General features: G+C 42.0%; 1 pseudogene; it reads left to right on the forward strand.

The window, feature by feature from the left end:
• Positions 1-4,592: 4,592 nt before the first annotated feature.
• Positions 4,593-19,426, forward strand: LOC106580230 (toll-like receptor 11; annotated as a pseudogene).
• The last annotated feature ends 5,384 nt before the right edge of the window (positions 19,427-24,810 follow it).

The raw sequence follows: 24,810 nt of genomic DNA on the forward strand, positions 1-24,810 counted from the left end.
GTGTGTGTGTGTGTGTGTGTGTGTGTGCTCGCTAAACCCAAATCTTAACATTGTGCAAATGCGCGTGAATGTGTCTGTGTTAACTGCAGTGGATGAATGACCTTGATTTCCAGTGTGTCACTGAGACAAGGTGGTGTTCACACATGCACACTAAGACATTATACTCTACTCCACATTTTACAAATATTCTGGGTCCTTCTTCTGTCACTTGGCAGGTTGAAAGTCACAATCCTGAATTTGTGTTTCAGCCCCTGTTGGGCAGGTGCATCACTCTGTTTGGTTAGAAGCTGAGGGATGGGGCTGGAGAAATGTTTGGCAGGGATTCAATCCAAGGAACATTATAGAGAAGCACATTGCATTTGACTGTAAATTGTATTTTTGGCTTTAGCCAACACACAAAGAATATTCTGTGAATGCGATCTATGCGAACGTCTAGGAAATTGCCTTTAAAAGGCCAATTGTCAGCTGTCCAGTACTGGTTTATATATCACACATTTCCATGCAGAATCAAACCAAATCACACATTTTCACTTCTGGTTCAAGGTTGATGGATTTGCAATGGATTTTGATGTACTCACAATTTGCAATGAAATCTCTGTGTTAGAAGCTTTTGAGGCCTATATTGCGACAAGCAAACTTTTTCACTGAAAACCTTGCCTCTAAAAGCAAAGGACAAAGGCCGAGAGAAAGGCTGAGTAAAATGTAATAGTTTGGAAACTGATCAACAGCAAACTGCTTAAGTGGAAAAATGATGAGCAAACTTAGCAAACTGTGTTAATTTGAATACAGCCCTTTAACCCTCTCTCTCCAGATGCTAAAAGTTTCACGGGAAGTTTGCGGAACTCCTGTGGCTTGGGTGGCTTTTTAAGTGTTCTTTATTCATGTGTTATTTGTTTATGCGGATTAATTATTAAAAGTTTGCTGCATTTTACAAAGGTTCTAGTTTGTGGGTAATGATTCCCTCCTTTCTCTCCCAATGGGTTGTATTTGTAATTTTCTTGAATATAAAAGTTGCATTATTCATGTGTATCGGCGGGCCGCATCTATTAATGATGACATTCTTTGTAGGTGCTCACGTCTTTAGCACGTCTTTCTCGCTCTTGCTCCCTGACTCAAAGCAACAAAAAGGGGGTACATAGAACCTCATCTTTCTATGCCTTTCTCCCTCTTTCTTTCTCTGTTCATTTTCTTTTCTCATACTTAGCGGATTGTGTTATCTCATTAGGCTCAGATGGACATTGTCTTTTTTTCCCACATAACCGACCAGAATAAAAAAGGAGGGAGAAGAGAGAAAAGTTTGCTGTGGCGCTGTGATGTAAATGTCCTTATTTAGTCATTTATAGATGTGGGAATTGAGTGCAACTCTGTAGAGAGTCATCAACTATTGATGTGTCTAATCTTTCGGATCCTGCCAACATGATAATCATGATCTGTTTTCGAGTGAGGAGGCACCAGCTCTCTCCTCCTTCCTCCTCACTGAGGCTCCACATAGGCTTATTGTTTATATCAAATCTGTGATTCCACATTTGCAAGGCGCCATTAGTCTGCTCCAGCTAAAGCTAATAAATGTTTTTATACAGTGCTAACAAGCCACTCTAACACCCAGCACACAACCACACTATTCAGTTAACCATCAAATAGAGGAAGAAAAATATAATGTGTAAATGCGAACGGATCTATATTACAATTGTACCTTTGGAAACTCTTTGAGAAGAGAAAGGAACACGGCTGCCATCTCGCTCTACAACCAAGGTGCTTGAATTGAGATACAAACTTAAGATAATACTTTGTTTCGATTTTCTGTGTACTTACAGTCCTTCAGGATACAAGTACAGGTAGGTGGGAGAACTGCTATCACTTTTTTTGACCATTTTCCTCACCTATATCTCCCTACAAGCACACCCATCCCTGCTTACCTTACCCTACCGATTTGACACATATGAGCCATGTTCCCTTCCATGCATGTGCTCATAAACAACACCTTTAGTGGAACACATATACTGTACTGCATAGTGTAATAAGCCTAGAAAACTTGTGAACACAAAAACACACACACACACACACACACACAGAGATACATAATAGAATAGAGCCAACACTGCACTACCTCACTATCCTAGAATTCCCCTCGAGGCGTGTGCCCGCGGATGATATGTATACAAAACAAATCAAATGTACGCTTTCAACAAGATATTTAACATATGCCACTCAGAATTAATAATTGAAAAGTGATGCTTAATGTTGAATGGTTTGTGTTTTCCATCTATAAGAGTTGCGGGGTTTGGAGGGAGACAATAGGCCCAGAGAGAGTGAACACAACAATAACGAAATGTAATGGTGGTCGAACACAGCGCATGCAGTCTGCATGCAGGATATGCAGGATGTGTCTGTCTCATTCTCTCCTCCACATGAGCTTTGTCCACTAGGCAGGAAATGGAAGAAAGCGATCCAAAGCAGTACGATCTGAACTTGTCCAATAACAACCATTCATTTTGATTTTCCATTGAACACTGTTTTGCTACGGTGTGTCCTAATGAACATGGCCTTACATTTATTTTTCTGACGTTCTCTCTTATCTCCCTCTGTCAATGATGGACAGCCATGCTTCCTATACCTTGGTCATACACCAACATGAAAAACATACAGAAATAAACCTGAAGGTGCACACACACACACACACACACACACACACACACACACACACACACACACACACACACACACACACACACACACACACACACACACACACATTTATGTCAGAATTAGACGTTCATCCATGTTTCTCGAATGTCAAATTTAGACGTTTTTTTCGAAGGGTTTAAGGTTAAGTTTAGGCACTAACTAAATTTTTTTAAAAGGTTAGTCATTAACTCCGAATGGTTAAGGTAGGGGTTAAGGTTTGGGATAGGCTTAAAAGAAAAAATATAAAAAACAACTTTCTATCGCTGGATTCGAACATGCAACCTTTGACACCAGAGACAGATGCTCACAGCCATCCACCACGCCCTGTCAAAACCAAAACCTACTTGAAGGTAGCGCTCACTGTTACCCCTAGTGGTCAATTTCCCCGTCATCCTCAGACATCGATGGACGTCGAATCCTGACTTGTATTTGGCTGGAAATGCAGTGACACAAATGTACACACACACACACACACACACACACACAAAGGTTCACACAAAGGTAGAGGGGTTCTCTCTCTACACAGCATCTCTTACTCCTCTTGCTCTTCTCTTCCTCCTTTTCACTTATCCTCTCCCTCATCCATCTCTCTATCTCTCTCCCACATGCTCTTTCTCAATCAGCCTCTCTCTTTCTGTCTTTCCCATTCTTTCCTTCCCTCTCTCTCAGTAGGAAAATAGGAAGTGCTATTCACGCTGGTAATTACATGTCTCTCTTTTGTTATGGTGGCATATTATTTTCCCTTAATGGATGGACAAATTATATAACTACCTCTTTATGGAAATAATAATGGTAGAGCACAGCAGAGATAGCTGGCAGTGGAGCATATCAGTGTCTGTCTCTCTCTCACGCACATACACAAGCACACACAAACACATACACACACAAACAGAGACACAACACCGGCCCAGTGACACCGAAAACACACATACTCACTCTCTCTCTCTCTCTCTCTCTCTCTCTCTCTCTCTCTCTCTCTCTCTCTCTCTCTCTCTCTCTCTCTCTCTCTCTCTCTCTCTCTCTCTCTCTCTCTCCTCTCTCTCTCTCTCTCTCTCTCTCTCTCTCTCTCTCTCTCACACTCACACACGTAAACCTCACCATTCAAAAAAATTGAAAATAGGCCATGGTGATATTCTGATGCAGGGGTTATGCCCATTTTTACAGCATATTTTATTCATCTGTTGTTTGCAAAATGCTGTATAAAATATAGATGGTCTACACTACTCTGACTGCCAGGGCAAGGAGACAGGAGACAGGAGACAGGAGAGAGCACAGGAGGACGGGTTCCCAGCTACACACAAGATCACATAGTGTATATGGTTGAATGGATGGATGGAAGTATGGATAAAGGGATGAATGGAAGGGCGCATGGGCAGACAGACGGATGCATGGCTGCATGGATAGATGGATAGCAAATTTACCATAATTGATTGGAAACAGCTGGGGTTTTCCCATGGGAGTGAGAAGTAAATGTATCAATTTGCTTTTTTGCTTTGCAGTGCTCTTATCATATTGACTATAAGGGGGTTAACATGTAAATGGCTGTACATTGTTGTTTTCACACAAACTAGCCCTCAGTGCAGAAAGATGAATGGGGGAAAGAGATAGAGACAGTGTTACATATCTGGGCATGAAAACGTTTTCAAGTTGCCAAGTTCATTAGCAATCATCTAACAATAACCCATGTAATGAATTTCCTGAATTATGCTCCTGATGGTGCAGTTACATCCACTTTTTAGAAAATGTTTTGTTTTTGTCAGAACTATATGCCTGTTTTCATCTGTAGAAAATAGTAAAGACAAACATGTACAGTAGGGATAGAGTAAAGAGAAGAGTAAAGGCTGAAGCGTACAAACAGAGATGGCTTCCTCAGCAACACAGCGCTCCCACTATTGGAGCACGGCATGATGGAAAGTGACAGCAGCGCCCGGGGCGGCCACGGAGAGGGCGGAGTGTAAGGAAAGAGCCAGGAGGGGTGAGCTGTGCTGCTTCATCAGTGTGTGGATGCGCACTCACACACTGTACACAAACACCCAAACACACACACTGTACACACATATCCAAACATACACTCACACACACTGTACACACACACTGTACACACACACACCCAAACACACACTGTGCACACACACCCAAACACACACACACACCCAAACGCGCTGTACACACACACACCCAAACACACAGTACATACACACACACTGTGCACACACACTGTGCACACACACTGTACACACCCACCCAAACACACTGTACACACACACCCAAACACACCCAAACACACACTGTACACACACTGTGCACACACACCCAAACACACACACACCCTAACACACAGTACACACACACACACCCAAACACACACACCCAAACACACAGTACACACACACACACACACACACACACAAACACACTGTACACACACACACCCAAACACACAGTACACACACACACCCAAACACACTGTACACACACACACCCAAACACACTGTACACACACACCCAAACACACTGTACACACACACACACCCAAACACACAGTACACACACACACACACACACACACACACACACACACACACACACACACACACACACACACACACACACACACACACACACACACAAACCTGTCCACATGCACATATTTCCTCATCCAACCAGAGAGTAGAGTAGGAGGTGCTCTGACAGTAAGCCACAGGGACGGGCCAGAGAAACATCTCTGACACAGTGGCAGACAGGGCGACACCCCGGCCAAGGTGAGGTCATCCCAAAGACCACTGGGGGATCGAAGGTCACAGGATACAGGGAAGAATCAGCCTCAGGGCACATGGGGGCATCACCAGGATTCTACAGACACCTCAGGCTCATAGGGGCTAGAGAGTCTAAGCAGACTGCACTCTCATGGAGGGAACAGAGTACTCCTTTCTGTATTTATACACATCACAGGGATTTTATGTTATGTTTATGTTGCACCAGTTGTTGATTTGATCAAATAAATGACCCGGAGGCATGCTACAGGGCAGTTCCGCCACTTTTCAACCTCATATTATCTCCAGCACCATACCAGTGTCTACATATGTGAAAACAGTGTGTTTCTATGATCTGTGGTTAAAAAAAATCGGAATGAATTATTCTCTGCGACATCATAGGGTAGAATTCAAAGTAAAGGGTAGGATTTAACACCTACAGCAGGTTTTTAGCCAGAGGGAGGGAGGGTCACCAAGAATCTCATGGTGTTTGAAAGTCACTGTTTTTAAAATCTTTTAACTTTTGATGATGTCATAGCCCGCTGGAAAAAACGGCATAGACCAGCATACATTTCTAGCTGGTCTATGCTGGTCCATGCTAGTCTATGCTGGTCAGTGTGGTTGGATGCTGGTCAAGCTGGTCTGACCAGCATGGCCTAGCTGGTCTGATCAGCATGGTCTAACTGGTTCTGCTGAGTGACCAGCCTTAGTTGGGTTTTCTCAGGTGACCAGCCATTGTTGTGTTTTCTCTGGTAACTAGCCTTCACTGTGTTTTTGCTGGTGAGTTTTGTTTTCGTTTTGTTCCTGCGTTCCCCAACAGGCCATGGATGGTTTTATTTGCCCCCCCCAAGTTTTACCCCCCAATTGGTAGTTACAGTCTTGTCCCATCGCTGCAACTCCTGTACGGACTCGGGAGAGGCATGTATCCTCCGAAACACAACCCGCCGAGCCGCACTGCTCGCTTAACAATGTGTTGGAGGAAGCACTGTACAGCTGGCGACCTGAAGTCATCGTGCATGCGCCCAGCCACCACAAGAAGACACTAGAGTGCAATGCGACAAGGACATCCCAGCCGGCCAAACCCTCCCCTGACCTGGACGACGCTGAGCCAATTGTGCACCATCTCATGGGTCTTCTGGTCGCAGCCAGCTGCAACACAGCCCGGGATCGAACTAGCATCTGTAGTGATGCCTCTAGCACTGCAATGCTATGCCTTAGACCGCTGCACCACTCGGGAGGCCTTCTGTTCGGGCATCTTGCGGTCAATTTGCAGTCTCCCAATCATTTGTAATTATGTTCCGGCCCCCCGACCATCCGCTCAAGAAAGAATAGCCCCGCGGCTGAATCTGGTTGATGATCTCTGCTGTAGGAGATCCCTTTCGGGTTTTTCGTAGAACCCTGTCATTTGTCCCTATGGGGGAACCCTTTTGGGTGACACGTAGAACCCTTTAATTAGTCCCTGTAATGGAACATTATTTTGTTCCATTTAGAACTGTCTCATGAAGAACACTCTGGTTCCAGGTAGAACCAATGACAGGTTTTACAGTTATACAGGATACTTCAGATATGCTTATTTTGTTAAAATTATTTGTAATTTGGTAAGTAAGTTACCAGCTACTGAGTTGCAGTAAACAATACAGTATTATTGCAGTTGAATTAACGTCTTAATGTTGAAAAATGACTTGTTGTTGTTTACCTTACTTTCACTGCACTTTGAAATGTAGATGGGGCAATGTGCTGGGGGGGATCATTAGCATATTTGGGGACATGGTCTAAAATATGTTGTATTTGTGCAAACCGTTAGTGGAAGTGTTGTACCAGTTAAAGTGTTTTTATCATTGAGTACCTAATTTGTCAAACTCCCTGTTCTACAATATTTGTAAGAGCTTGTGCCAATCAAGAGCTGCACTGGTGACTGCGCAAGTAACTTAATGGCAGTTGGTCACTGGTAAGTTTATGTTTAATTTTCAGTAACACTGTCAGCTTGCTGCAAATAGTTATTGTAGTATTCATAGGAACTTACTGTGGCTCACTGACTTGATTGTGTGGCAGGAAGGTCAGCTTGCTGCCAACCAAGAGGTTGAGGCCAGTGCTCACCATAAAGAATGCTTAGTAGTTGTCAACTAATGTTATAAGCTGTTTTATATTTAGAAAAGTTCAGTGACTGTACAGTAAGCTTCTGGCAGCTAGTTGCAAGTAAGTTACTGTGCATTTTACAATAACCTACTGACATCTGGTTGCCAGTTATGTTTTAAGCGGGCAGTAAGTTACTGGCAGCTAGCTGCTTTCATCTCCACTGCTTTCATCAAAACTCTGTGGTGCAGTGGTGATGTTACGTTTGACACCGGAGATCTGAGGCATGCGTCGAAATCGCTAAGCAGCTAACTTCAAAGCAGTGTGCCAATGTGTGTATCACTTGATCAGAAGTACGTCATCAATGATGTCCGAAGCTTCGTTTTATCATGCACTTTTTCAAACCGTGTGTTGTAAAATGTGAGATCCTACTGATTTTGCTGTGGTTCCTGTGCTTTCTTCAATTCCAAGCTGCTTTCAAACAACAATCTCTACTGGACACCGTATTTACAAATATAGTTAGGATTTTGGACAAAAAAGTTTAAATTGACCAGTAGATTATCAGGTAGAGTAGAGCACTATGGAACATTCAAGGACGTGAGAGTATGAGGTCAAATCCCGTTGAAGGCACACTACTTTCAAAATTGTTTTATGTGAAACCACACTTTCTGCACTGTTGTTCAAATAGTTTTTTTGTATTTAGTATAGTATTAGCTTCTGTCTTAAGCATCCTAAATAATGCCATAGATTCAGAGTTTTTGAAAAATAGTAAACTTGAAGGCAAAAAAGGGAAGCATGATGCAAACTGATGATATGCTACTAAAGCCAATGGCTTACCACTGCACCACAGAGTTTTGATGAAAGCAGTGGAGAAAAATAAATGTCTCTGATAATCACACGCTGCTATTTATTGCTGACCAGCATATTTCCCTAATGTGCATTGTGAACAGATGAAGCTCAGAGTAATTAACCATTTTGGTTAATTTGGTAAAAGCGCTGAACGCTTCAGAAAGCCCCATCACTAGTTACTAACAGTTACTGTCTTTTAAGTTACTGTGAATTGTACAATAACTTACTGGTTGCCAATTAGGTAACACAAAATTCACAGCAACTTCCGGGCAATTAACTTCCATTAAGTCACTGTAACAGCGCAGCTCATTAATGTCACATGCGCTTACAAAGATTGCAGAACTAACTGTGTTAAAAGAGGTGCTCAACCTTGATGGACAGCATAACCATCAACCACTTAAACTGGTACAACACTTCCACTGACAGTTGTCACAAATACACATATATTGTATCATGCCCCCAAATGCGCTTACGAGCCCCACCGGTACATTGCCTCCACCTACATTTTAAAGTGTACTAATTATTGAACATTATATTCAAAATGTTAATATCAGAATAATATTAGAGAGAATGATTTATTTCAGCTTTTATTTCTTTCATCACATTCCCAGTGGGTCAGAAGTTTACATACACTTAATTAGTATTTGGTAGCATTGCCTTTAAATTGATTAACTCGGGTCAAACGTTTCAGGTAGCCTTCCACAAGCTTCCCACAATACGTTGGGTGAATTTTGGCCCATTCCTCCTGACAGAGCTGGTGTAACTGAGTCAGGTTTGTAGGCCTTCTTGCTCACACATGCTTTTTCAGTTCTGCCCACAAATGTTCTATAGGGTTGAGGTCAGGGCTTTGTGATGTCCACTCCAATGCCTTGACTTTGTTATCCTTAAGCCATTTTGCCACAACTTTGGAAGTATGCTTGAGGTCATTGTCCATTTGGAAGACCCATTTGCGACCAAGCTTTAACTTCCTGACTGATGTCTTGAGATGTTGCTTCAATATATCCACATAATTTTCCTCCCTCATGATACCATCTATTTTGTGAAGTGCACCAGTCCCTCCTGCAGCAAAGTACCCCCACAACATGATGCTGCCAACGCCGCGCTTCACGGTTGGGATGGTGTTCTTTGGCTTGCCTCCCCCTTTTCCCTCCAAACATAACGATGGTCATTATGGCCACATAGTTCCATTTTTGGTTCATCAGACCAGAGGACATTACTCCAAAAAGAATGATCTTTGTCCCAATGTGCAGTTGCAAACCATAGTCTGGCTTTTTATGGCGGTTTTGGAGCAGTGGCTTCTTCCTTGCTGAGCGGCCTTTCAGGTTATGTCGATATAGGACTCATTTTACTATGGATATAGATACTTTTGTACCTGTTTCCTCCAGCATCTTCACAAGGTCCTTTGCTGTTGTTCTGGGATTGATTTGCACTTTTCACACCAAAGTACGTTCATCTCTAGGAGACAGAATCTGTCTCCTTCCTGAGCGGTATGATGGCTGCGTGGTCCCATGGTGTTTATACTTGCGTACTATTGTTTGTACAGATGAACGTGGTACCTTCAGGCATTTAGAAATGGCTCCCAAGGATGAACCAGACTTGTGGAGGTCTACAATTTTTTTTCTGAGGTCTTGGCTGATTTCTTTTGATTTTCCCATGATGTCAAGCAAAGAGGCACTGAGTTTGAAGGTAGGCCTTGGAATACATCCACAGGTACACCTCCAATTGACTCGAATGATGTCAATTAGCCTTTCAGAAGCTTCTAAAGCCATGACATAATTTCCTGAAATTTTCCAAGCTGTTTAAAGGCACAGTCAACTTAGTGTATGTAAACTTCTTACCCACTGGAATTGTGATACAGTGAATTATAAATGAAATAATCTGTCTGTAAACAATTGTTGGAAAAATTACTTGTGTCATGCACAAAGCAGATGTCCTAACCGACTTGCCAAAACGATAGTTTGTTAACAAGAAATTTGTGGAGTGGTTGAAAAACGAGTTTTAATGACTCCAACCTAAGTGTATGTACACTTCCGACTGTAAATAGCATACATTTTTCTAAACTAATCCAATGGAGGCTGGTCACAACGAAGGCAGGTCACCAGTGAAAACACAACGAAGGATAGTCACCAGCCTATGCTGGTCTATGCTGTTAAAAAAAAATCTGAGTCGTGTTGAACTTTTTAACAAAATATTATTTTCTACAAAAAGTAGAAATGCACCATTTCCCATATGGAGACACCGGTATTGTGCTGGAGATAATGAAAATGGTGTTGAAAAGTGGTGGACTTGCCCTTTATTTAAGAAAAAGTCTAACCACTACCTATTATGTAGAAGCTACAAGAAAGTGAGAAAGATATGTTAAGAATAATCTCATCTTTAACCTACAGCTTTTCTCAAAGTATCTAAGAGTTAATAAAAAAATTGACCAAGAAGAGATTGCAGAGACACAAAAGCCATATATTGTAAAAAGATCAAGAGGAGATGAACACAGCTACAACTCAGTTAGCAGACACAGCAGTGGAAGAACTCCATGTCTTCATTCCATTGGACATGCAATCCCACCAATGCCTCATCCAATTGGATAGAGGAGCATTCTGATTATCAATCATCAATTTGTTAATCACCTACACTGGATGAGATAATTACAAACTACATAACGACCAACACATCATTCCAGCAGACCCGTGTCTACTTCACAAGAAAAAAGGAGGCTGGTCTCTGTTCAATTTGGACTATTGGTAGTTTGGATCATCGGCACCTGGGGTTGGTTGAGTAATATATGCGTACTCTATGACAAGACAATCCACTACCGGTTGTCCATTCACAGCAGTTCCTGCCCTCACAGCAACATAACTGCCGTTTGCTGGGATGTACGCAATCTCAAACTCAGCCTTTCCATTGTTTCATCAAACTACCAGGCTCTCTGTCTCGAGATCAGGAATGGATCTGTGAGGCAGTCTGGAGCGCTCTCTTGATTTTCCACCCCCGAGACCATTCGCATATGAGGCTGTCTGCCCACGATTCTGCCTGGAATCTTCAAAGGGCTGTCCCATGTACAGAGACTATCTTTTCTGTGTGTCACAGTGTTACAATTCCCCACTTCTATCTACCACATTCAGTGACCTGATTCATCTTGAGGAATTGTCCATTGAGAACTACAGGCTTCTGTGACGGCACTGGATGCATTTGGAGGGATCCCTCTTCTGAAGAAACTCACAGTCAACACCTGTACACAGGAGCGCTCTGATTTGCTATGTACCATAGTCAACATGTCAAAGTCATTGAGGACCCTGGACTTTAATTCAGATTGGACAGTCATTTTGAGACAACAAAACTGTTCTGACACAAACAGAGCTGTTCTTGAGCATCCTTATTTCTATCGTCTTCAAGATTTCTTTACTTCCCTAAAGTACACTGTTTAGAAAAAGGAGCTTTCAAATGCTTTGAAAACACATAATGTCTTTCTTTGCCTGACGATGATGAGCTACAGACACAACTTCTGCAGTCTGGTATCAGCAGACTGCGTCATTTTGTGTTCAGAAATATATATATTTTGAATCTGTTTACGAGACCGTATTCAAACTATCAATCATACAAGTTGATATAAGTAACTATAAAACTGGGAACTACTCAGTCTGCTATGAGAAATTGTCAGGGGGGTGAGGTGCTCAGCCTCAGCATCTGTAATAGTGATATTGTTATAGACAATTTGAGTATGATCCATTTCTTTAAGAATCTCACCCATTTGTCAGTCACATTGTACGGAAGTTAACTCTGAGCTCAGTGAGCTTTGTGACACTCAAAAGGGTCCAATCACATGGCTGAAGAGATTTTCCTTGAGTAGATTTCACACCACAAATACCTCCTCAGAGCAGTTCTGTTGCTTGAAAATATGGAACATCTGGGTCTAGGATCCAATGACATTACTAATATTTCTGACTTTATATTTAAGGGACTTGGTAAATTGAGGTTCTTAGATTTAAGTTGAAACAAGATCTCTCAGTTTACAAAGAACACTTTCTTTGGCCTGCACAACATAGAGGTCTTATCACTGGAACTCAACTCACTCGTACACATCGAAGCTTCTGCGCTTATTCACCTCACTTCACTGAAGAACATAGATTAAAGGGACATTCACCATCCAGCCAGCCAGTCAGAGGTGTGTGACTTTAAATCTGACGTTCATATTTTGTGTCTTCCCTTTGGGATCTGTAATAACCTTCTGGAAGGTTCTCCACAGAGGAACTCTGGAGCTCTATCAAAGTGACCGTCGGGTACTTGGTCACCTCCCTGACCAAAGCCCTTCTCCCCTGATTGCTCAGTTTGGCTGGGTGGCCAGCTTTAGGAAGAGTCTTGGTGGTTCCCAACTTCTTCAATTTAAGTATGATGGAGGCTACTGAGTTCCTGGGGACCTTCAATGCTGCAGAAATGTTTTGGTCCCCTTCCCCTGATCTGTGCCTCAATACAATCCTGTCTCGGAGCTCTGCAGATAATTCTTTCGACCTCATGGCTTGATTTTTGCATTGACATTCATTGTCAAATGTGGGACCTTATATATACAGGTGTGTGCCTTTCCAAATCAAGTCCAATGAATTTGATCAAACTTCTGAGGCTCTCCATGGTCATTAGTTTCTCATTCAACATACAGTATTTGCTGCTACTCAATCCCATTTAAAAACACTCCCTTCCTAACTATTTTACATTCTCTGAGACCAACCAGAAATGTTTCCTTGGCCAAATATTTCAAATTGCTCGTTCAGTGCAGCGGAGCTTCTCACAATGGTGTTCATTTAGTAAAGTTACATCAACGCTGAATCAATCAATGTCTTGGAAGATCACATAATGATTCATTAGTATTCTACATAACATAACCAAATATAATAGCATAGTATAACGTTACTGTTACACCAAAAACACCACCTTTTTACTTTTGAGATTTTTGGAAGGTTAGCTGAATAGTGAAAGAAAATGCTAATTTGGCCAGAACTCTACAGCACCACTAGGCAGAATGTGCTTTGATTGAAACAAAATATACAGTAAGGCCTTCAGTGCCTTCAGAAAGTATTCCCATCAGCTTGACTTTTCCCACGTTTTGTTGTGTTACGATCTACACAAATTACTCTGTAATGTAAAAGTGTAAGAAAAATTCTAACATTTGCAAAAAGAGTATGAAAAATAGAACACTAATATATCTTGATTAGATAAGTATTTAATCCCCTGAGTCAATACATGTTAGAAACATCTTTGGCAGCGATTACAGCTGTGAGTCTTTCTGGGTAAGTCTCTAAGAGTTTGCACACCTGGATTGTACAATAATTGCACATTTCTATTTTTTTTGTGTTTAGGCCAGTCACAAGCATTGTAAATTTAATCCATTTTAAATTCAGGCTGTAACACAACAAAATGCGGAAAAAGTCAAAGGGTATAAATACTTTATGAAGGCACTGTGTTTAGTTTGTTAACACCATCTGCATAATTTGCTCACGAAACAGTCAGTCAAGAAGATCTAAATGCATATTCCCCTGAAACTGATTGACATCAAATGATTGGCATTCAGATGCAGTTTGGACATTACACTGGTAAATATGAAGTATGATCATTCACGATGGACAGTGACGATGCCATGGCCTATTTTGAAATGAGTTATGCCTAACTTCGTGTTTGAGGATATAAAAAACTAAATATTTTCTTGAGATAATATGTGTGGGGGTAGACAGACGTTGCAATCGGAGGATGCATTTGATGCATATTCTATAATGATATTTAATAGGCTACTACATCTGTCGGTCACAATTGATACATTTGACGGATAATACAATGTTGCAGAGTAATCAAAATACCCCTCTGTTGTCCTAATTCCCCATAATGAGATTTTCAGTCAGCTGAGCATCCATTTCAAACACCTTTTCAAACAGAAAGGGAGTTCAAAGAGGTTCAGGCACTAAGAGATACTGAACTAGTCAGAGAAAAGAAGTCACAGACAACAGCATATTAAATGAAGTGGTACAGGAAGTTACAAGTATAGCTCCAGACGTTTACTAAAGTAGAAATGTTTCTGAAGTACAATATTTTGCTGTGTCTTGTGCATGCGTGCATCTGTGTGAGTGTGTGAATGTTTGCATGTACAGTATAAGGTTGTATGAATAAGCTAAGGTAGTTGTCTGAGGTATATGGCTCTTATTTACAAGTGGACATAAAGTACAGAGGAACTTTTTATCAAGAACCTTTAATGACAATGCTAATTAGCTTACGCTAAATAGGGAAGAAAACTGTAGTTATCTTCTAACACACAATCCAATTTCTGCAGGATCAGTGTGTGTGTGTGTGTGTGTGTGTGTGTGTGTGTTGGTTATTAACCTCACCCACAGCAATGTGTTTCTAGTTGGGATGTTTGTATTGTTTTTGAGGATGTAGTACACTTTATATAGAAAAGAATGTGGACACCCCTTCAAAATAAATAGTGGATTCAGCTATTTCAACCATACCCGTTGCTGACAGGTGCATAAAATCGAGCACACCGCTGTGCAATCTCCATAGACAAACATTGGCAGTAGATCGTCTGTCGTCGGTTGCAACACTCACTACCGAGTTCCAAACTTTCTCTGGAAGCAAAGGTAGCACAAGAACTGTTTGTCGGGAGCTTCTTGAAATGGGTTTCAATGGCTGAGCAGGCGCACACAAGCCTAAGATCACTATGCGCAATGCCAAGTGTCGTCTGGAGTGGTGTAAGCACACCGCCATTGCACTCTGGAGCGGTGGAAACGCGTTCTCTGGAGTGATGAATCATGCTTAACCATATGGCAGTCCGATGGACAAATCTAGGTTTGGCAGATGCCAGGAGAACGCTACCTCCCCCAATGCATAGTGCCAACTGTAAAGTTTCGTGGAGGAGGAATAATGGTCTGGGGCTGTTTTTCGTGGTTTGGGCCCTTAGTTCCAGTGAAGGGAAATTTTAACGCTACAGCATACAATGACATTCTAGACATTCTAAGTCATGTAGTGTATGTCCTACAGCATTGTTTGTGCCCGTGTCTTACGACTCCCCAAGCTTTCCCAATGGGAAAAAAACTGATTGAATCAACGTTGTTTCCACATCATTTCAACCAAAAAATTCAATGTGATGATGTTGAATCAACGTGGAAAACTGATTGGATATGCAAAAGGTCATCAAGGGAATTTCGTTTTATTTTTCACACAACTTTTAACCTAAATTCAATAACAGGGTGAAATCTTTTGTTGTTTTCACATTGAATTCACGTTAGTTGACAACTAAACCAAATGTAAATCAGAACTAGAAGTTGAACTGACGTCTGTGCCCAGTGGGTTGTTTGTGCTGTGTCTGTTAAGGAGTAGTTTTTGTATTTTGCGTCGTCTATGCTAATTGTGTGTGTGGGTGTTATAGTGTGTGAGACTGTGTGTGTTTTGTGTGTCCTGCAGCGTTGTTTCTGTTGTGTCTTCCAATGTGATGCTGTTGCCCTCAGTGAGAGCAGCCCAGCTAGCAGGCCCAGTTCTGTTTTGCTTCCATGTGTCACTTTGAGTCATCAGTCAACTTGTCATCGCCATGGTGACTAAACAGTGACATATGCCCGCTTGTCTGCGCTTTGACGGACACGTGAAAGACAGATACGTAGAGACGGAAACACTTTGTCAAATAAACTCACACCTCGGTATCTGGGTGCCAGTGTGTGTGTGTGTGTGTGTGTGTGTGGGGGGGGAGGGGCACGGCATGGGGTAATGGCTTCGTCGATGCGTGTGTATCTGTGTCATGTGTGTGTAACAGTGTAGGTTCCGTCCCTCTCTTCGCCCCAACCTGGGCTCGAACCAGGGACCCTTGCACACATCAACAACTGACACCCCACGAAGCATCGTTACCCATCGCGCCACAAAAGCCGCGGCCCTTGCAACGCAAGGGGCAACCCTACTTCAAGTCTCAGAGCGAGTGACGTCACCGATTGAAACGCTATTAGCGCGCACCACCGCTAACTAACTAGCCATTTCACATCGGTTACATGTGTATCTGTGGTCGTGTGTGTATCTGTGTGTTCATAGAATTAATTCAATTCATAATACTCAGATTCCCAAAACAGACCACAGGCTCCATTTTAACAAACCAAACGCAATGGTAAATAGAATCGCCAGCTGTAGCGCTATAGGTTCCAGGGGGTGTCAGAAATATTTTCACTATTGTCACCATCACAATTATCAGCGTACTTGCTGGTGTTGGTGGGAAAGTGCTGGGTTTTGATGAACAAACAAATTGTGGGTGTGTCAAAGCTTAGCCCCTCTGGTCAATCAGAATGAACTCCATGGCGAAATATGTGGTTGCCTCAAGTAGTGTATTCACAGACTTTTATGCATTGTCTTTGGAATCAACTCCATTCCAATGTTAGTCCGTTATAGTTTGTTAAATGGCTTACAGAAACAAAATAACAAAATGTAGACCTATCTTTGCTAAATACATTAACTTGAACCCATTTACAGTCCACATTGTTCTGAATAATTGCATGGCTTTAATAGCATTCACACTGATATAGGGACTAGGCCTACTGTAAATTGCATTATGGCTAAGCATGGACATGCCAAACATTGTCAGTAAGCAAGATTGAAATAATTATTGATAAGGCCTAAAAAGATAACAAATCATTATAATCCAATTCTAAACCAAACGAAACTACAACTTGTTTTAAATAGGCTATGTCACACTTACAGGCACCATCATTTCTCCCCGTGGTCATATAATATTAAAACAACGCAGACTATAGAGGGTTTTATGCTCATCCACACTTTTCACAGTAGCTGGGCAAAGATAGAATATAAATAGAAAGGGAGAATGTCCACTTACCGTTATACCACTCCCAAATAGACCTGTTTTTCTTTTTTAACATAATCAGAACCATATTACAGATCAGATCGCATTCACACATCTTGCATTGCAAGTGCGCCACGGATGTTGTCACTATAAAACCAGGAAGGTGAATCATTCTAATAAGTTTGATTGTAATAAAATTAAACGAAAAACAAGCAATCCAACAACAAATCCATGTAACATGTAATGATATCATAAAACCGGCAGGATAAAAATGACACATATTGTTGTTGAACCATCCTTCATTACAGTAGGCTTAACGGTGGGCTTGGGTTCTACATCGTGAAGGGTAGAACACAAAACTGGATCTGTATGGATGAAATAATGTGGGCCTGCCTACAATGCAGAGATAAAAAGGGAATGTCAAGTCATTGTTTTACTCCTCTCAAACTTCATATTTTAATAAAGCTTTGGTGATTAAGATTGACAGTCTTAAAACTACTTCGCGATTGTGTTGGGCAGACAAAAAAAAGTCTTAATTGAGAGGAGGGGAGGCTGTGCTTGGTTTTTAAACAAATTAAACGAAATGGGGAAAAAAACATTCTTTTTTTTTTTAGGTTTCTACTGTAAATATGAAGTATACAGGCACCAAAAGCACATTAGGCTACTCTTGTTCCATGCGCATATGGGCACTGTGCGTCGTGTCTGGATAGGTTGCGTTTCCGCTGTAAAAATTCATGGCTTAACGAACTGCGTTACTGCTAAAAATCAGCTTTTGGTTGGTCTTAAATATCCCTATCAGCGCTGCCTGAAATTATCACTTTCGATCATATTTTTAAGGACACATCTCAAATATTTCCCATCTGAGCTGATATAAGACAGGTAAATTGCCGAACCTGGCGTTAGGGCTGGAAAATGCTAATGTACCAGTTTTTACATGAAATGGAAATGGTAAAACTAACGTGCGTTTGACGCTAGCGCCGCCTTAACGGCAACCGGAAGTAGAGCCCCACATGAGTAAACAATGCTGTTTGACACAATTTGTTAATTGTACATTTGCACATACATATGTATCTATTTTCACATAGACGTGTATTTGGACATATTAAGGCAATGTTACGTTTACGCATGCTAGCGAGTGGTTAAGGTAAGGGTTAGGGTAACATTGGAAAACAAAAACATGCCAAAAAAACTAACAAATACCTGGATTCGAACGGCTGCCACTAATATGTTCACATACACAAACTGAGCTTCCCATACAAACAACAACTTGAAACGAAACCACTCACTTAACAACCTGTCTTAGAATTGATTTCCAGTCCATGTTTGAGTGAATTTCTTCAAATCCTCCCCATTTTAGAAAAATACTGTGTTTCTTTCAGTATGAGACACCAATACGATTTTTAAAGACAAAACAAATGACTGAAGATTTGTTGTTTTTGTTAAATCGCCCCAATGTCTGTACACCCCTAATGTGAGCACATACAGTGCGAACAGATCAAATGTCACCACTGGTCTCTAGTCACCCATATCTTACACTCAGGGCATATTTAGCATTTAAGCTTCCCAAACCAGGACTGCTAACATTTAATGCCAGGGAAAGGACACTGACGGAGGTTTCCTCAGGCTCTCTGGATGGGCCAAGGGGAAGCTTTAATTCCTGCCATCATGGTTCATTTGTTCCCCAGATTCCCCAACTGAATCCCTGCAATGGCCACTCATGTGTGCATCCCCAATGAATTATTTAGGAGAGGGAAGAGGAGGGGAAAGGGGAGGAGAAGTGAGAGGAGAATAGATGAGGGAAGCTTGGAGTAGGGGGAGGACAGGTGTGGAGAGGAAAGATGTGAGGTGCGTGGGTGGGGGAGAGGTGAGAAGAGAAGCGGGAGAAAAGGTGCATGTGTGAGAAGTGACAGTGGAGAACAGAAAAGTAAAAATACTACAGAGTGACCGAGGGCCTCTAAGCACTGACTGAGACTATAATAAGAATGATAACTGAATACTTCCAGGTATACTATCTGCTGGATGTGTGTAGATGTGGGGGTGCGTGCATGTGTGTGCGTGTGCGTGTGTACTTGAGGTATGTCTCTTACGTTCGTGCTCTGCTACTTACAACATCCTTTTTAGGTTGTATTGCTAATTTTCATTATTCATGAGACTTTCTCTGTCTTTCTCTGTTAATTAATTCATCTCTCCTCTGTGCAGATTCACCCATTTGCAAGCGACATTGAATACCAGTGACTGTGTTGCATTGGAGAACTAAAGACTCTTTGTCTCAGTTGGATTCTATCAGATACAATTCTAATAGAATAGGATGAATGTGGTAATAGCATGATATACTATAGATGGTATATCACAGTGTATATGAATTAGAGTAGTGGTCACCAACCTTTTCGGAGTCAAAATCCAAGCCAAGATCTCCCGCTCAATTTTTTCAACATGACTTAAAAAATCTTAGCCTATGCAACATGAACCTAATAAAAACAGTTCTGTAGGTTTGAGGTTTGTGCAGTAGGCCTAATACATTATCAAATCATATTGGCTATACTTGGCCTGCCAATATTGTTCTTCGCAGACCATATTATATTTCAAAACTTGAGCTATGATAACAGCTATGATATCAGTTGTTGTATTACTTGAGAGGCACAGCTGAGCATAACAATTTAATTAAAATAATTAGCTTTTTTGTATTACTTGATTTTTCTGATGATCAGTCTCAGCGGAAGGAAGGAGAGAGCAGCATTGGAAGGGTTCTCTCTCCCTTCCAATGGTGAGTCTGACCAGAGAGATGGGACACCGTCTTCAACCTGATGGCAAAACTCCAGTTGCACTGCATTATTTCTGCCTCATGCACAAATTCATGTTGTTGTTCCTACGGTCAGAGAAAGTGAAATATTCTTTAATATTAAAATAGACACGACGAGCCGGTAATAATACAAATGCAGGCCTATTGACAGGCTACATTTGGCTACTCATTCATTGCAGCTGCATTGCTGGTTGGTTGTAGCGTGAGCAGAAGTAGGGAGAAGCACGTTTTATGGTTTGTATAAGTGTTGAATGAAAACAGTGTTAACAGTGCTGAATAAAAATGCATTAAACATGAACTCACTCATAAAAACAGCAGCTCTTTGTTGCATTCTTCAACAGTCTCTCTCTGTTCATAGTTTTGGGGCAGCAGGTAGCCTGGCGGGTAGGAGCATTTGGCCAGTAACCGAAAGGTTGCTGGATTGAATCCCTGAGCTGACAATATAAAAACATGTCATTCTGCCCTTGAGCAAGGCAGTTAACCCACTGTTCTCTGGGAGCTGAAGATTTGGATGTCCATTAAGGCAGCCCCCCGCACCTCTCTGATTCAGAAGGGTTGGGTTAAATGCGGAAGACACATTTCAGTTGAATGCATTCAGTTGTACAACTGAATATTCCCTTTTAAAAGTAATGTGAACAGTCAGATAGCTAGCAACAATGACAAGAAGCTGCCATGTGGGAAGTCGCACAATAGGTGGCTCATTTCAGCTAGTTTTATCTTGATATTGATACCATGTCTTCTTTTGAGGTGTTTTGACTAATTTCATGTTAATGCTAATATAACATTTTGTAGTTAGCTAACCAACAACTGTAATGATGTATTTGAGAAACAACAAGTGTTCATTGCGCAAATGTATTTACAGTATGTTTTCAATAAACATTTGGAGACTAAATATACTATAGTTTACATGTTGTCAACAATTTAAACCAAGCCTGTCTGTTTTGCCCCGTAATTACACATGTGTTGTTGCTAAACAACCAACCCGTCTATAAGCACACTTGATTTAGCTCTCTGGGTCCACCGGGTAGGTGGAGTTTGTACCTTCAGACAAATTAAATGGTTTAAAATGGGAACACTTCACCTACCTGGCGTGCACGGCAGCTGAATCAAGTGCACCTACCGCCAACAGCGCAATACGAATTTAAAAGAAATCGGAGCGGGAGTCTTTTTTGATGGCTTTTCTACATAAATGTTTGGCGATCAACTAGGAATGCCTTGAAGATTGACCAGTTGATCGTGATCTACATGTTGGTGACCACTGAATTAGAGGAAGTGACAGACAATCATAGCTTAATTTATTTGGTGGAAAAAAAGAAAAATAGCTAGCAAATTAGCTAGCTTTGCTAGTTTGCTAGCAATAAGATGTGTGGTTGCCAGCTAACTGTAAATAAGTGAATAGTTTTGTCCCACAGTTAGTCAAGATGGTTAGCTAGCTAGCTAAACTGGTTTGCAACTGCTTAATTAGCAACCGCTCCTATACTCCTTTGCTAGCTCAAATTAGGAGGTGTCTCCAGTTGTGTTTGCATTTTAACGATTGTGACTCAATCCACTTTCCAAGCATATTACCTTGACCCATTACCGTTCATTCTAAAACGGCACAGTAAAAGTTGAGTTGTCACGTCCTGACCATAGAGAGCCCTTGGTTCTCTATGGTGTTGTAGGTCAGGGCGTCACTAGGGGGTGTTTTAGTCGATTCATTTCTATGTTTGGGATTGAGTATGGTTCCCAATTAGAGGCAGCTGATTATCATTGTCTCTAATTGGGGATCATACTTAAGGTGTCCCTGTTCCCACCTGTTTTGGTGGGATATTGTTTGTGTTTGTGCTTGTTGCACCACGTAAGTCACGTTTCATTGCTTGTTTATTGTTTTGTTGAGAAGTTTTCACTTAATAAAAGGATGTGGAACTCAAATCACGCTGCGCCTTGGTCCGTCCATTATCACGACCGTGGCAGAATATCCCACCAATCAAGGACCAAGCAGCGTGCTCGGGAGGATAAAGTGAGTTGGACCTGGGAGGAAATCCGGGGAGGATGCGAGACCCTTCCTTGGAGAGAATCGCAGAAAGATCAGGAAGGACAGCGACGACGCCGGGGACCGCGGCCACAGAAACGGCAACATTATTTTTTGGGGGGGGGGGCACATGGGGTGGTCGACTGAGCAGCGGGGAGTGCCAGAGCCCGTTTGAGAGTCGGTGGAGGAATTCAATGAAAGATACCGGAGATAGGTGGTAGCGAGGAGTATGCTGCAGCGCAGGCGTGCTGAAGAGCGTGACACCAGTCCGGTGCCATCTGCGCCGGCTCCACGCACCAGGCCTCCAGTGAGCCTCCCAGTCCGGTACGTCCTGTGCCAGCTCCCCGCACTCGTCCTGAAGAGCCAGAGACCGTCAGGGAGGCGATGGAGAAGTTGGGAGAGAGAGAGAGGAGAGAGATGTTGGTCAGGTGTGTTCTGCACAACATTCGACCTGAAGAGCCTGTCAGCAGTCTGGTGAGTCCTGTGCCAGCTCCCCGCACCCTCCCTGAAGTGCGTGTCAACAGTCCGGTGCCACCTGTGCCGGCTCCACGCACCAGGCTTCCAGTGCGCCTCTCCAGCCCGGTACGTCCTGTGCCGGCTCCCCGCACTCACCCTGAAGAGCGTGTCATCAGTCCGGTGCCACCTGTGCCGGCTCCACGCACCAGGCCTCCAGTGCGTGTGTACGGTCCGGAGACTCCATTGACAGTCTACAGCCCGGAACCTCCAGCGACGGTTCACAGTCCGGAGCTTCTCTCCTTCCTTCCTCTGCGCCGATGCCCAGTCCAGGCACAGTGTCCAGTCCCGCTCCCTGGCAGGAGCCTTCCTCTGCGCCCTGACGTTGTAGGTCAGGGCGTGACTAGGGGGTGTTCTAGTCGATTCATTTCTATGTTTGGGATTGAGTATGGTTCCCAATTAGAGGCAGCTGATTATCATTGTCTCTAATTGGGGATCATACTTAAGGTGTCCCTGTTCCCACCTGTTTTGGTGGGATATTGTTTGTGTTTGTGCTTGTTGCACCACGTAAGTCACGTTTCATTGCTTGTTTATTGTTTTGTTGAGAAGTTTTCACTTAATAAAAGGATGTGGATCTCAAATCACGCTGCGCCTTGGTCCGTCCATTATCACGACCGTGACATGAGTAGGCAGAGTAAAGCTGGGCTGGAAGCCACGTCATAGTCTCTACCTGCAATCAACCTGCAATTAGGTGACATAACCAACTCAATGTGGGTTAGGGGAGAACTGGGCACAAAGTAACACTCTCAGTCTTTTGCTTATTTATGAAAATATAATTTGAGTTAGATTAAGAATGTTTTATTATATTATACAAACAACATACATATCTCAGCTACTATTACACACTGTAATTACTTTTCTAAGACATACCAGTCATTTTCAATTCCACTGAAAGTGGTGGAAGTCAAAATACTACACTGTCTTCAATGATAAAAATGAAAGAAATTCTCATTTGAAACTGATATTTGGATGAAAATACACAAAACTGAAAGAAATATATTTCAAATTAATCTTTTAGGCATGTCATATTGACCAAAAACAGAGTAGCCAGAATGTATATATTATTTAGTTGTTACACCGGTCTCCCCTTCCTCACTGCATACAGTACTGACAATGACCTGTCTCCAAGTGAGAGAGAAGCTTTAAAAACGTAAAGGTGGGACCCACCCATAAGTGGTTGAAACATTGTCAAATAAATCACATGGGAGCATAGAATGCAGTGTATCTCTTTTCACCTTTTATGGAACATTTTGATATCCACCTGCTCAGAGAAAATAGATGTGCGTAATGTACAGTACCAATGAAAAGTTTGGACACACCTACTCATTCAAGGGTTTTTTGTTATTTGACTATTTTCTACATTGTAGAATAATAGTGAAGACATGACAATTATAAAATAATACACATGGAATCATGTGGTAACCCAAAAATAAATCCAAATATATTTTATATTTGAGATTCTTCAAAGTAGTCACCCTTTGCCTTGATGACAGCTTTGCACACTCTTTGCATTCTCTCAACCAGCTTCATGAGGTAGTCACCTGCAATGCATTTCCATTAACAGGTGTGCCTTGTTAAAAGTTAATTTGTGGAATTTCTTTCCTTTTTAATGCTTTTGAGCCAATCAGTTGTGTTGTGAGAAGGTAGGGGTGGTATACAGAAGATAGCCCTATTTGATAAAATACCAAGTCCATGTTATGGCAAAAACAGCACAAATAAGAAAAGACAAACGATATGAAGGTCAGTCAATGTGGAAAATGTCCATAACTTTGAAAGTTTATTCGATTGCAGTTTCAAAAAATATCAAGCGCTATGATGAAACTGTCTCTCATGAGGACCGCCACAGGAAAGGAAGACCCATAGTTACCTCTGCTGCAGAGGATAAGTTAAATAGAATTAACTGCACCTCAGATTGCATCCCAAATAAATGTTTCACAGATTTCAAGCAAAAGACACATCTCAACATCAACTGTTCAGAGGAGACTGTGTGAATCAGGCCTTCAATTGCTTCAAAGAAACCACTACTAAAGGACAATAACAAGAAGAAGAGACTTGCTTGGGCCAAGAAACACAAGCAATTGGCATTAGACTTGTGGGAATCTGTCCTTTGGTCTGATGAGTCAAAATGTTAGATTTTGGGTTCCAACCGCTGTGTCTTTGTGAGACGCAGAGTAAGTAAACGGATGATCTCCGCGCATGTGTGGTTCCCACTGTGAAGTATGGAGGAGGAGGTGTGATAGTGTGGAGGTGCTTTGCTGGTGACACTGTCTGTGATTTATTTAGAATTCAAGCCATATTTAACCAGCATGGCTACCAC

This window comes from Salmo salar, chromosome 20, assembly GCF_965601325.2.
Source record: "Salmo salar chromosome 20, fSalSal1, whole genome shotgun sequence".
NCBI lineage: Eukaryota > Metazoa > Chordata > Actinopteri > Salmoniformes > Salmonidae > Salmo > Salmo salar.